Source organism: Polyergus mexicanus, unplaced genomic scaffold (genome assembly GCF_030449975.1).
Source record: "Polyergus mexicanus isolate NDT 795.1 unplaced genomic scaffold, iyPolMexi1.0 SCAF_23, whole genome shotgun sequence".
Classification (NCBI taxonomy): domain Eukaryota; kingdom Metazoa; phylum Arthropoda; class Insecta; order Hymenoptera; family Formicidae; genus Polyergus; species Polyergus mexicanus.
The window spans coordinates 4,363,773-4,377,770 of NW_027223343.1; the positions used below are offsets into that span (position 1 = coordinate 4,363,773).

At 29.9% G+C, this 13,998-nt stretch overlaps 1 protein-coding gene across 1 annotated transcript in view; it reads right to left on the reverse strand.

Moving 5' to 3' along the window:
• LOC138942528 (trace amine-associated receptor 9) overlaps positions 1-9,465 on the reverse strand; it is a 58,496-nt gene extending 49,031 nt beyond the window's left edge. Inside the window, exons 1-2 of the mRNA XM_070312787.1 lie at positions 9,235-9,465; positions 8,514-8,732 (exon numbers count right to left, since the gene is read on the reverse strand). The gene's annotated coding sequence lies outside the window, so the exon portion shown is untranslated. The remainder of the gene's footprint in view (positions 1-8,513; positions 8,733-9,234) is intronic.
• Between the last annotated feature and the right edge of the window lie 4,533 nt (positions 9,466-13,998).

Genomic DNA, 13,998 nt, shown 5'->3' on the forward strand with positions numbered 1-13,998 from the left:
TTTGTAAATAAATTTGTTTGTACAATAATTACATTTATGTATTGCATAAATTTATAGTGATGCAGAAAACGTAATTATAAAACGCATTTGTTTTAAGGAAGTCATATATAACTTTCTATAAAGCCAGTTAATTATCGTAGCTTTAATTAAATTGTTTCTTTTTTCATGCTTATTATTTGTTTATATTATTTGCTATCGACAAATGAAAAATTTGTCAGGTCTTTCTCACAAAGAAAGACATTGCAAATGTGCGTTAGCGCATTTGCCGTGCTAATATAACGATGTTATGCGTAACGATAAACATCCAACATTGATTAAAATTCGCAATATTTCAGCATTTTATTCAAAATTCAAATAAGCCGACAAAAATGACAGAAACTTCTAAATCTTATTCAGAATATACGGCTCGAAAATATAGGATTCAAATTTATGTAAACTATTGCACCATGTATCACCTATCGCAGTGCGATGCAACGACCACGACATTATTTCCATTTCCAAATGAACGCAAAACGCAACTCCAAATAGATTTGCTTTCGGCGCATGTTTGAATATACGATAAAATTGCATTTTAAACAGCGAGCGTAATTGTTTCCTAAGCTATGGACGATAGACGCATTTGATTACTTCTACATTATCGCGTGATTTGTGAAACTGTTTACTTATTTGCTGTTTGTAATGTTGTATGAATTTTATTAATTTTTTGAAATAGCCTTTATAAAATTGTGTGCTTATTTCGTAAAAATTTATGTATTCTATAACATAGAATTTTTTTTACAATATAAAAAAATTATTTATCTATGATACTCGCGATTGAATTATATTTATCAAAGGAATACAGAAATGCAATAAAAAGTTTCAAAGAAAATCTTACAAGAAAGATAAACTATTATTTTATTTACATTTGAGAATTTTCAAGCATGGACTCGCCATAAATTCTATCTCATTAATTCCGATTCAACTCCGAAATTACGCGGCTTACTTAGTAAATTTATTAACCATTTATCATTGAAAAAGCTTGTTATGACTTCCGCTGTTGCCATGGCAAGACAAACGCATATCTTTAATCGAAAACGGATATTATTGTATATTATGATTATAGTTTACGTTATGTAATTTGTCGCGATATTGTTATTCTTTTTTTTTTCTTTTTTTCCTCCTCCATCTTCTCGTTAAGAATTCGAAAGACAAGGGGGATGAAAAAATTCTCCATTTCTCCGTTTCTCTCCATCGTGACTTCCGTTATGCCATCGTAACACAGGAAGAGCCGAAGACATAAATAAGCTCGGTAGAAATTAATGCGTAGGAAAGTTTTTTTCCGGCCGGAAACGAGGTTGTCGAGCATGTTAAAACTTTTGTAGGGGCTCGCTTGAAAAAGTCTGAATGAGAGTACGAAAGGCGATGAGCGCGCATTCCGTATGAATCGCATAGGATTTTACTTGAAACAAAATAATTTTCTCGCTTGTTCCGTTCATTTTTCCAGTTTCGTGATTATCAAACTTTGCGGTCTATAATTTTCTAAACAAATTTTGATTTTAATCTTTTGTGTACCGAATATCAGTGATAATGTGAACATCGATATTTATTTTTTCTACAGTCATTTCTCCAATTCTTTTTAAGTAATGTATTTATGTGTGTGTATATATATATATATATATATATATATGTGTGTGTGTGTGTGTGTGTGTGTGTGTGTGTGTGTGTAGTTCCTTGTATAAATACTTGAAAGACATTTTAAAAAAATTGTTTTTTAAAATAAATAATTAATTAATTAATTGAAGCGAATCAGTAGCCAAATCTTAACAAACATATTTTACTAGCTTATATACTTTATAACAGTTAAAAGAAATGCGATTTACTGGGAATTAATTTCGATATTTAATTCTTTTAATACGAATTAAAGAGCAATTATTTCTCCTTTCTCTTTTTACGTACCTAATAAAGCAGTCTGCTGTATTAATAAGAAAAGCAATATGTAAACATCAAAATCTTACTGTTTTTTTTTGTTACATGTGCATGTACGCGAGACGGCACTAAATTCTCCTTACAGACTAAATAGCAGTAGTCTTGTACCTGTTGATCCGTAGATGAGACCCAAGCGTGTACAATTTTCCTTAAGTAGAAATTTTGTATAATATGGTCTATGTGTGTTGTTAATTATTTGTCCAGAAAAACGTGTAATTCAAGGTGTAAAAAAGATTTGAATTTCAATTTGAGTAATATGATACATGCAAAGCGAAACGTTATATGTAATGGTTTACAGTTACGCTTCGATTTTAATCTACCGCAGTTTCATATTGAAAAATGTAGTCTGTAAATCTGTACACGATAACATCATTTTTGAAATATTGATAAAGCAAGAAATACAATTTTTGTTGAATTGAGTAGTTTTTGTCAAAGAGAAAAAAACAGGAAAAAATTTTCTTCTATCGGCATGATATTTTTAACATTTTATATCGTCATGATACAAAGAAAAAGCTCGCAAAACTGGTAAACTCTCGGAATGTCTTTTAAACTTTTCGTTAAATATTATTTTTTCCCTTTCAGTATTATGAAAAGGCTTGTTGCTTGTTTTCATGTATCTTTTTATTCGAGTGCAATAAGAAGAAACCAACAATGTGAAAACATAGATATAAAAATGAAAAAATTTACAAGCAAAAATTTTTTTCCTTTAATTGTAAGCGATATTTTACTGACGCAATAATGATATATTATTTGCACCCAGTATTACACATATCATGTAAAGTGTATATAACAGCATGTGTACATAACAGAGTATCTATAATTCTTGTACATTATATATAAGAGTTGATAGCATTCGGTATTTTATCCGAACAGGGAACAACATCAATTCTGTAATAAACGGATTGCTGACATCTGTCATCGAACGCGTAATGATTTTCCGATGTGAAAAACTATGCGCTCATCGCAATTTCGTGAGCGAAATATGGATATATATGATTTAATAGCAATCCAATATCGTAATAAATGCATCTAGTATAATCAATAATATATAATACGAGATTAATCATCATAGAACACAGAATGAATAATATATAAGTAATATTGTACGAATAGAAAATTAATGTATAACTTACAAAATTAGATTTCAGGCTAGATCAATACTTACAACTTTAATCAATAATGAAAACCGCTAATAAATGTGTAAGTCCTAGAGAAGTGAAAAAATGAATAATTTTTATTCATCTATTGTTTTATTCTACTGCTTCGAAATTAATAATGTGAAAATATATTTATGATATTCTAAACATAATTCATATGAATATTTGCAAAAGAATTCATTAATTACAAATAAAAGTAAGATGGAAAAGAAAAACAAGCGGATGATTTAATCATTATCTTTATATTATTTGAATAAAAATATTAAATATTTGAATTATCAATTGTCATACATAATTTTTAAATTGTGCCGTAATAAGAAATTTTACTTAGCTTACTTATTTTAGTTAGCATGGAATCTTGAAGCGTAGAATTTCTCGTGGTGATAACGGCCATGCATACTAAAACGCTAAATGGACTAAGAAGAAATCGTTAGTCGGATATAAAGGGGTTAATAGAGAAGAGAATAATCCTGAACCTGATAAAGTATAGACAATTTCTTTTTACCAAATTAAGTCCCTGCTTTTTTGTCAATACATTTCTGAGATCATTTTGTTAATAGCAACGGATTAAAACGAATCATCGATATTATTAACGTAAATATTAACTTATAGAAGAAATGGATATTGTATGTTATTGCATAACAAGATATATTCTCCGTTTCCCAATACAGTACAATTTTTTTAGAGGAAATGTTCTGCGGATATAATGAATATAAAATGTACGAATATTCTCGTGCAAAACTATGCAAAAATCGCGGAAGTGAATTTACACCTGTTTGCATACATGCAGCGGAAATTGGAAATAAAAATGTAGCGCTGTAATAACGATTTTATTTTGTGTTCACTGGAGAGGATCGTGTAAGGTTTCACTTGCAAAAACACGAAATAGTGATGGTGTAGCGGTGAAATAGAACGTAAAGTACGACTTTTGTTACAAATTCTACGTCTGTGATAATCGCTTCTGCGTTTAGAAAATGCTTTACATTCCAAATAGAAATCAAATTATAATTCATTAGTGTTCAATAAAATACAAGTCATTTATTCAAGCTCTTTAAATAATCTTATAAACGTTGAAATAAACTTGATGGATATTCATCAAGGTACATGTTTTTGCATTATATTATAAGAATGTCATTATTCATATACAGTTTTTAGTTAATAAATTTTAATTTAGTTATTAAGTTAATAAAGTATTTAGATTAATTATAATTAGTTCTATTAACTCATAATAAAAAAATATTATTTTTTGTAAGCATTACAAGACATAATTTTATATATTAGAAAGCTAGATACATAGAGCAAACATTCAGAATTTTTAATAATTCAAATTTTTCTTTCTCAGGAAAAACAATATAATGATTCTATCGTTTTAAATGCATCGTCGAATATAAAGCGGTAATTCTGGCGTATATGCTCGGATTATCTAATTATATCACATGAATGTCTGCAGACCGCATAATTTTCTGCATTATGTTAGTTACGCTCCTTTCTAGCGTATGTAACATCAAAGTACTCCATAATTAAGTAATTTTTTTTCTTTTTCACGCAACTCGAATTTATGATTACAGTTTAATTGAATGTGGAATTCGATGACTTTCAACAATTCAATTAGCGAAAGCTTGCAAAATGAAGTTCTGTTCTATATTTTTATCAATTCAATATTTAAGCGGCAAGTATCATATAAAAACTAATATACGGAGTGACTGCTAAGCAGCTTTCGAATGCAAAAAATTTATATAATAATCAATGTTGCAAAGTAATTATTCAAGATAGTAAGCTTCAAATGAAACCTAAAATGGTTTAAATGTCGATATCAAATTAAGACGCGGTTACAGTTATAGTGCCGCAAGATATATCGCGAACTATACCTAGCTAAAGTTTAATTCCCACGTCAGTCGTCCTGTCGCTAACAGACTTTTCGAGCAATATAATATAATCTTGTATATAATATATACAAATAAAGCATCGCAAATAAAATATTATATAAATATTATAATTTATAAAATATTATATAAATAATATATTATAATAAAATATTGTTCTTGTACAAAAGAAAATTAAATTTGTAAAATCAAAATTATGACAAAAATAACATAAAAAAAGTCTTGATGTTTATGCAAATATTGTAATGTTTTAAAAATAATTTTATATATAAGCAAAATAAAACAATTTCTTCAGCCATAAATATCTTTTTAGATAACAACAGAAATATTACGTATAATATAGGTGTTAGGGGCATTTTCATATCTATTCATATAATGTGATGCAAGATAAGCGAAAAAATACCCAAAAGCCAGAAATTAAGACCAACAAATGGGTTAATGAGGTCCTTGTTTTATATAACAATGTCGTTAGCTTGAATATTTAAATTTTGTGTTCATCGATAGGGATGTCACAATTAAAAGCCATAGCCAATTTATATTGTCATATATCGATCGAACCACACATGACGATTCCGTAAAAATTTGCAATAATTCCATTTAAGCGCTGGCCGCCAGCGCCAGTTCAGCCATAAAAATTATCAGTGAAATATCTGCTCGAAATATTCCGTAAAAGCTATACGCATGACCACCAAACAATTATATGTATCTTTTGTAAATCCACCGATATAATATTACCATTTTTTATATTTTTTAGGATCTCGTTATATGAAGTCTAGAGAGATTATTCGATATTTAAACTAAATTAAAAATTCGATAAAAAATGTCTTTTTAATTATGCGTTCGATTATTTCACGCGCAACCTAGCTTTATATTATTATTTGCTAAAACTGTCATATTTTTTAATTGCGATATTTTAATCGTTATATGTATACATTATAATTTTAATATTAAGCGAGAAAATTTTTTTGTTTAAAAATATAAAAGGTAGATAATTTTGTATTGAAATTTTGATGAAAGCATCTTTGAGACAATAGTCTGGTTAATTTCATTTTATGAATTTGTCTTTTCCATACAGAATCTTTTTGTAATTCTATCTAATATATCATAAAAGCGGAAGAGGGGTATGTGTGTGTGCTATCGAATCCCAATGAGATACATTCTTGGCAGTTTCCTCGAGAAATAGGCACGAAGTGAGAAATGTTTCACTCAAACACGTTTCGCATCCCGAGAAATGAGACTCATTTCAAGTTTCGCCGAAAAATGACAAGAAGCGATGCGCTTATAGAATCATTAATTAAAACGCCCGGAAGCACAGAGAAAGCGAATGGATATATCGTATAATGTAAGTACCGTCTGTAACGTGGTAATAGAAAGATTTGCGAATGATCACCATTTGTATGCACAGACGACGCTGCTTCTACGAGAGAAAATAAGACGGAATATACTACACACTACCACTACACGATATTACCACTACACTACACTATACATCACTACACACACACTACTACACTACTACTACACTACTTGGCGAGGAAGCAATGAAAAAAGCGATTCTTTTTTCATGCCGCTCTTTTCGTTCAGCACTCAAATTATACTTAATATTGTCGACGAGCCACTTCTCCATTGTAATCGATGATCATGGAAAAATGTAATAAATTTCATCATGACTCACTAAAATGGATATCACGCGCGGGGTTTGCAATCAATTTAAAACGACCAGCCATCAGTAGTGATGCCGCTGCAAAAACCATTAAGGTGAAGAAGCATTTACAAATACAAATTGAAGTGTGCAGCTTTCGATGGCTGCAGTTATTTCCATATATTGAATTTGTCACCAAGCAAGAATAGGATCCTTTTTTATAAAAATTGACGTTTTTATCCAATTTAATTGATTTGATATAAAAATATATGTATTCATCCTAACAATAATTCGCATTACTGCTACAAATGTTTAATCGCAAAATAAAAATTTCTTTATTTTTGTTTCGTAAGAGAAATTAAAGATTTGCTTCGCGTCATTAGATTCGTGCCGTATTAATTCGATTTGTCGACATAAATGTAAAATTTTTTTTTTGGAATCAGCGGACTTTTCAACGTAACAATATTGCATTAAAACAGAAATTATGCTGACTTTTTTAAATCAAAATCACTACAAAAAGTCGATATGAAATCTTGAAAAGACAATATTAAAATTTTATATACAAAATCTACACATTTATAATAGGTACCTATGTACGAAACAATGGCAAATATAAATCATTACAGCAGTTATTCATTCATATTGATTTTTTTAATTATTGCCAAAAATAATTGGAATTAAACAATTATCAAATAAAAACCATGCATCATTAAAGGTAACGAATAAAAAGCTCCTGTAATTCAACTTATTGTTAAATTTGCATACTTTGGATTTAAAAAAACTGCTTAATATATATATATATATATATATATATATATATATATATATATATATATATATATATATTAAAGATGTTTGCCGAGAAAGTTTTGAAAATTTAGCAATGAAGCAGCTACTCAAACTACATATTTTATAATTATAATTTTGTATTATGTGATACGAACGCATTGCTCGATATCTGCGAAGCTGTGATTATTTTATGTAGTTTGTATCAATCTTGCAAATCTTTTTATCTTTTTTAAGTGGAATAATATTGGCGTAGGTAGAATTTTCAAACAACATAGAATCAATATTAGTTTATACAATTAATTATTTTAACCATTGATAAAATACTGATCGATTTAAATATTGTTAACCATTGATTGATTTAAATATCATTAGAAAGAAGATTTTATATACAATGATTTTATTAGTGGCATTGACATTAATATTATATTGTAATATTTAGGATATATATATATATATCAGTCATACAATTATTCCATTAACATACATTAATATAAAATTATTCCATTAACTTGTTTCATAGAAAGATACAAACAGAAACTTCTGGTTTTTGTAATTTCTTACGAAATATATATTACACACGATGCACGCGGTGCTTGTTATTTATTATTTTGCTCTGTTGCAATTACAATCAAACGAAAAAATATGATGATAAACGCTTTAAATATAGTATCAATCAGATAGATATAAAGAGTTTTAGAAATATCAAATTTTAATAAAAATTATATTCCGGAATTTTTGATATTAATAAGCTGCAAACGCATCTGTATTTTACTGTAAACTTATCACGATTTTATTTTGCTATTGTTTCATATTTTCACGCATACGATTGTTACATATATTTACAAATACGTAGCTAAACTGGTAGGAGGCACGAATATCAATTTATCGCCTCCTTTTACGATATACAATATTATGAGACAAAAGATGCATCTCTTGATGGTGAATAAAAACGATATTACGTCTTTTTTGTAAAGCTAATAGAAAAATGTTTCTCTCTATTTTATTCTGTTGTCCTATTTCGAAAAGTATACAAAATAAAGGGATTCAACTTCAATTGCTGCAAGATTAGATACGTACTTCGCCAGTAGTAAATCCACGAGTGTCGATAAGGCTTGAGCGAGTGCGCCACGTTCCGGAAGGCAAAGGATGAAAAAACGCTCGTGCGTGACTTTTGAGGGCGAAGAATCTTGAGGGACTGATATGTTCCACGACAAGAATCGATAGATCACTTCATTGGATCACCAAGATGGATCACGTCTGGTAAAACTTCACGATTTGGTTTCCCTTTTCACCCTTCTGACACAAAAAAAGACGCCCCTTCGGCTCTAATAACTCCTTTATAGGAAATGCATATCCTACCATCATTCAATCTCGCGTTCTTCTCTTTCTCTTTTTTGTTTAAGACAAAGAGTTTTTTATGCCGGTGTAATGAATTGTGAATTGCATTTCCTACAATATAAAATATGCAACGAAAAGTAAGAAAGAAGAAAGAAATTTTTTATGAGTGGACAGTTCTTCCAATCTTCTGTGAATATTATAATTTACACAGTGCATTCTCAGAAGTTGTAATTTTCTACAAACTTTTTTTCGAGCAAGATAATAATTTTTTAAAACATAATTTAATCTCAAATAAAAAATTATTATTTCAAATTTTCGACTATCCCGATATTTATCATATACCATTAAAAACTTTTCACATATTTTTGATAAATTCTTCCACGATAAAAAAAAATTATACGAAGTACAAAATATAAAAAATTTTTCTATTCTTTAAAATTAATATTATGATTATTAATACCTTTTCTGGTTGCGCGCGGATCAAAGGAAACACTTCTAAATAATGGCGATGAATACTTGTTTTATTATTATTTGTTATATATCCGCTTATATTGCGGTCGTTTTCAAGGATCAAGTTCGTGTGACTTGTATTTATCGTAGGGAAATTAAAGACGGCGTCTACCTTTCGATGGAATAATCGACGGAACGCGTCGCGATGTTACGGATGTCACCGAGAGAGCCGAGAGAAACGAGAAAGAGAGAGAAAGAGAGATAGAGAGAGGAGCGTCGCGACGACGCGGAGGCTGACGACGCACTGACTGCCCGCCTGGGTGCTCCCGACAGTAGTCGCGCTGAGTAAGAGAGAAAGAGAATACGAGACAGAGATGAAGGATGGGAGAAGAAGGGAGAGAATGAGAGAGAGAGAGAGAGAGAGAGAGAGAAAGGGAGAGAGAATGCAGCCAGTCTCCCGATCTTCTAACTGTACCGACACACTCCCCCTGTGCCAAAATCCATCCACCCACGCATTCGCGGACACCCTCTATGTATCTTCGTTCTCGGTTGATCGCGCGCGATCTTCGACATGCAGGAGGAAAACGCGACACACTTTTGACGACTACGGCACGGCGGTGAGAGAACGCGCAAATAACAAAGCTTATTTTAGGGAATTAAAGTATATCCGAAAAATACTTCAACCTTTTTAGATTGTTTTCGAATTTATAATGCAATCAATTAATTAACTTATGCTCGTCCATTTTTTTGATATATATATATATATATATATATGTATCTCTCTCTCTAAACATTATACATGTTTTATACAAAATTTTTATAAAATATCAGCTGTTACGTATAATTTTCTTTAAAAATTATTCTCTATAATTATGTAATTTTTAACAAAAATGCATTATATGTAACAGCTGATATTTTATAGAAATTTTGTAAACATGTATAATGTTTACAGAGAGATATATAATATTATAATAACGTATGATAAAATACTCATACACATTAATAATTGCTCTCTAGTACTTGCTATCCTTAGTAGACTTATGATATATTTCTGACCATTTTACATACAATAAATGAGCCATTTTAAACTTTGTTTGATATATTGCATTTTGCACACTGTTTTCTAAATGTTACATTATACTCTTAAAAAATAAAAAGTCAAACATTATAATCATAATAGAACAATATTTATATTTATTTATTTATTTATGACTTGATATTAATACGAATATAAAAGAAGAATACGTATGATATTTAAAAAAATATTATTATTACCTTATTATATACATATTACAGCAATAAGTATTTATCGAGCATACATATAATGAATCGTATAAAAAAAAATATATATTTTTTTAAATATCTGTAAGTAAAAGTTATGTGTATATAAAAAAGCTATATCTGTATCATCTGAATTAACTTTACTGGTTTACATAAAATGCTCCGTATTTTAAATTGAGCCATCCGTTTTTGATACAGCAGAATATTACAGCAATGGAACATTAAAGTTTGGAAATATTTACTCACAGCCATATCGTACAATTAGCTGTATGTTGGAAGAGAATTGCTCTGAGAAATGAGACGCGCATTACGGTACAAGCCAATTAAGAGACCAAGTATACACCTTCGTATAACAGTAAAAGAGCCTATTCACTGATGGAAGAGGTCTAGCGCCAAGCACCCAGTCATTTGCCACCGGCGAAAGTAATCTCGCGCTTCGTCCGCCATGATTTAGCCACGGTTGGGCACCGCTGTTAGGAAGCCAACCCAATTCTAGTACCACATACTGGAAGCAACTATAGTGAATTCGAATCTTTAGAATCTTTAGAATCGTCGTTCGTCCACACGAGTCTAACCGTGCAGAAACGGGAGCTATCGGTCGAAGAAAGAGGATCAAATTGCGCGGCGATTCAGATTTCGCGAAAGGAAAAAATTTAAATAGAGCTACTGAATATGCACACACAGGGTGCATTCCGATATCCACTGCCAGTATTGAAAATCTATAGTATATGTGACGTAAATTATATGTTTTCAGTATACTGACGGTTAATATCGGAACGCAGCCATAGTAGCATGACATTTTAAATACCACATTAATATTACTTTAACCGTGTTTATTACAATAGCAACATATTTGATAAATATATGTCGAGCTTGTTAATACATTGTTCTTCTTTTTTGACATCATACAATAATTTGCGATCTTGGATCAAAAAAGATAGCAGCACTGAGAAAGAACTAAAAAAATTAAAAATACTTAAAATAAATGCAAATCTTTGCAAATAAACAAAAAAAAAATAAAATTTTGCAAATGCACAAAATTTTATATATGTGATAATATTAAAATTAATATAATTAATCATTTCTTTTATCTCATCTTATATATATTAATTTTCTGTATGCAAATATCCTATCACAGTTCCATAAACTTTTGTGATAAGTGAGCAAATATTGAAGTAAGAATATGTCTAAAGTTTCTAGACAAGATTTGCAAAATTACATTTAATATTTAAAGATCAATGGAAATGACACAGTTTATTTCTCATCCCTTGACTATCTTTAAGTGGTACATACTTGCAATGTTTTTCACTATCCTGCACGAGCTGAAGCCATGATGAATCTCACAGCGCTATCTAATAAGGCGCAAAATGGACAACGGACGAGGAAACGAAAATTCCAGCTAGTAATACATTCTTCGTATCCTCGGAATACTTTCCAAGTTATTCCGCGAAAATATTTCACGAATGTAAAATCCATCGATAATTGGACAGGTTTTGATGGATCGTGAATCGTCGGCAAGAGATTTGAGAAGAAATTTTCCCGAGTCAATCGTTTATCTATAATTCACGAAAGGATGTTTTAATTCTATGATTTCATAACAAAAAAGTCAGTGAACAATAAGACAGATTACAGTCGACTGATCCCCGTTCTTCGGAGGATTATCGCTATACAGACGTAGTCGCTTCAGCAGCCAGTATTCATCTCTTCATTCTCACAAGTAAATTGCGGGCGAAACGAAGTTGTCGGGATAAAATGCTGTAAAGTTTGCGCGTTTGTAAAGAATATATTTAATAAAGAGCATTAAATCGTCTAAAAATCTACTGAACACGATCAATACGACTTACTACATTTATATTATATAATATATTATATAATATAAATTAAAAATTTTAAAATAAGTAAATGTCTCTAGAGATATGCCTCTTTTATTCAAGAAATATTATAACATTTTTAAATAATCAAAAAACTTTCTAGTTATAAAGATACAGAAATGTTGTACAGCATTTTACCGTTTTAAGTTTCTAAATTGAGAGATAAAGATCTCATTAATTTTTTGTTGCTAGACAACCTGTGTAATAAACTGCTAAAGTAAAAACCTTATTGATAAGTTTCACTAACTTTTCTTCGATAAGATTGATCTTTCATTCCAAGCTTTTTTCGGGCAAGCCTGTTTTCGACTAGAAACGATATAAATTGTATCCAGTAGTGTATTAATATTCCATTAATATATATCACACAAAAATTACGGTTTGCATCGGATTAGGAAGTTAAGATTATATGGTTCGATGTTAGAGAAACTAAGCGAAAATTAATTTTTGTTTATTACGTAAAACTTTATTTGGAGTGTATTTATACTGAGCAACTGTTGGTGCCTGAGTCAGCGTTTATGCGCTTAATTTAACGGAAACACAAATGTTGTATAATATTTTTCCATCTACATCCGAATACTTGCACGATATATTACAAAGTGCCAAAAACTTAATCTGATTTAATTTTTTTGTTTATGATTGCTTCTATAAATTCATTTACAATATCGTACAATTTAAACTATTAATTAATCGAATATATTGTATATTAGATATATTATATTGTCATAATTTCTCATTCTTATAACACGCTTTCATTTTGATATTGTTGTCTGCTAAATTTTGCATAAACTAATTACATTGCGCTCATTCTCGTACAATTTCTTAGGTCTATCGATATCGTCTAGTCTCGTTTATTCAACCCCCCTTTAATTCGTTGTCTTCTCAGGGTTCGACAATATCGACACTTGCGGGACTTCACCGAAGCCTCTACAAATACTAGTAAATGACAGTCTGCTAGTAACCGCGATTCGATAGAGACGCAATTGTTGTTAGTGTTGATTATCGTATGGAGGAAAACGGCATTCAATTGAAAAATGATCGTAATCCAAGGCATGAGCATTTTACATCTTGCTTGCATCTTTTCTCGCCGTCTAAAAATACTTTTTTAATAAAACGTATTAAAATTGTTGTTCTCGAAAAAAATTGATAAAGAAATAAAAAGAAACGACGCTTTAGTCTGATAGTGCTTTGTCGACGCAAAGTGTCAGTTTCACACAGAATTAATTGCAAATCTATTTCTCTGTGCTTTGTAAATTGTATTGTGCTTTGTAATCTGTAGTTATATTTTTTATTTAATTTTTAATACTTCTTGTAATGAATTTGACGAGAGTTAAAATCAATTGCTACGCGAAGGAAAATATAATTTGTCATAAAATAAATAAAATTGAAACGAGGAAACCGCTGGACAATTTGCTGACGAGATCTTTTTAAACATAGCTAATTTTAATGCAACAGTAAAATTATTAAATAAAGATAAGAGTTACGTATCGGAGAGTTTTTAATAGTATCTTTTAAATAGACATTTTTTTTTAATACTATCGCAACATTATATAATCCTATTTACGGCTTAAGAAGCTATAATGTTTGATCTTCAGAGAGCATTAGTTGAAATTTCAATTTCAGTG